This window comes from Primulina huaijiensis, chromosome 11 (assembly GCF_012295235.1).
Source record: "Primulina huaijiensis isolate GDHJ02 chromosome 11, ASM1229523v2, whole genome shotgun sequence".
Taxonomy (NCBI): domain Eukaryota; kingdom Viridiplantae; phylum Streptophyta; class Magnoliopsida; order Lamiales; family Gesneriaceae; genus Primulina; species Primulina huaijiensis.
This window is the reverse complement of record NC_133316.1, coordinates 10,928,001-10,929,528: the sequence shown is the minus strand read 5'-3', so window position 1 is coordinate 10,929,528 and position 1,528 is coordinate 10,928,001. Positions and strand designations below refer to the sequence as shown.

Here is a 1,528-nt window from a genome sequence, read left to right as displayed (position 1 = left end):
ATCGAGACCAGCCCCTTGTATAGGGTTCCAAACCTGCGCTTCTTCAAATATCCCATAAGTGGGGGCTTCAAAGCTTGACTAAGAAGCGAGAAAGTTTACTTTGAGAAAGAAAAGGGGCGCCCCCATCCAACTAAAGCGCTAACGAGCAAGATAGGGCCCCTTACTATAGATAGGGCGTTAGCGCTTTCCTAATAACATATATAGGGCTTCTTGATCGGAATCTATTCTATGATTGAATAGCAGAAGTACTACTTAGTAGTATAAACTCGGAGAGAGAGACAGAGAAAGGACTCTTTTATACCTGCAAACTCGAAGTAGGTCCCTTGTTTTTGGCAGGAAGAGTTCCAGCCTTTGTTTCCCCTCGGTAGAGTGAGTCTACTTAGCGAACTGGCAGGACGTGGAGATCAATTGATCAATATGAATCTCGAGAGTGGATCGTTGATCGCCGCCTCCTTGTCCTGGAGGCTCTCCGGCCGGGGAGGGGCTTGCTATCCTAACCTTTTCTCCCGGTCGGTGTATGTGAAAAAGAGTGACGAACTCTTTTTTGTCATAGGTTGGTCCAAAGAATGAGAGTCGGCTTCTTAAGTCCGTTGTTCCTCAGTAGCTCAGTGGTAGAGCGGTCGGCTGTTAACTGACTGGTCGTAGGTTCAAATCCTACTTGGGGAGAATTTTGATCGCTTTTCTGACTCTGACCTAGCGACCCATACCCTTTCTCCTTAGTTTCTAAACTAGCATAATCGTGGGAATGTTGGTTTTTCTTTTTCACTCTCGTATAGGTGAACTTGGTTCATTCAATTCTTAGGGATAAGAAGGATCCATTGGGAAGACTGGAGTACTATCTTCATTAGCCGGAAGGAATTAGTCTCCACTAGTGGCAACGAAGTTCTTTGTAATTAGCAAGGGGGAAGGAAGATCTCCACTCATTTCATTCATTCAGTGCCTGCGGTGAGGCGCGACCCACAAGCGACGAAGGGGGGGCTAGGGAAGGCCGACGACTACATGAGGGGGAAGCTCTCGTAGAAGCTTTAGCCCTTGCTTTACATAAATTGTTATGAACTGACTAAATGACTAGATTCTCCCGGAACGCTAGCTAAGCTAATAGTCTTAGTTCCCTTCAATTAAATCAATAAGCTTTTTGATTGATTCAGAGTGCCGCCCCCTTCTTAGAATTAGAACCCATTGAGGGGGGCCTCGGCCGGGGAAGGGGAGAGTGGCCGAATGGTCAAAAGCGACAGACTGTAAATCTGTTGAAGTTTTTCTACGTAGGTTCGAATCCTGCCTCTCCCACTTTTTTGTTGTAGACTTCAGAGAAGAGGCATTCGTCAGCGTAGGAAGGCCAACCGAGTGAAGCTCTTTCTTTTTTTTGGCCGTGCAGTGAAATTGTATCGTATGTTAGTTAGAGAGGTTGCCGAACTACTACGATCTATAGATTCCCCATCTATATCCAATCCCAACGAGAATAGAAGCCATTCGCTTCCGGCTTGTCTTGTAGTCCCAGAATGCCTCCTTGGTTCGGGACGGGACGAAG

General features: G+C 46.5%; 2 non-coding genes across 2 annotated transcripts; both read left to right on the top strand.

Moving 5' to 3' along the window:
- Positions 1 to 594: 594 nt before the first annotated feature.
- Positions 595 to 666, top strand: TRNAN-GUU (transfer RNA asparagine (anticodon GUU)). The gene has a single exon. It is a non-coding gene; the product is annotated as a tRNA-Asn (tRNA).
- A 538-nt stretch (positions 667 to 1,204) lies between these two features.
- Positions 1,205 to 1,287, top strand: TRNAY-GUA (transfer RNA tyrosine (anticodon GUA)). Its single transcript has one exon. It is a non-coding gene; the product is annotated as a tRNA-Tyr (tRNA).
- Positions 1,288 to 1,528: the final 241 nt, after the last annotated feature.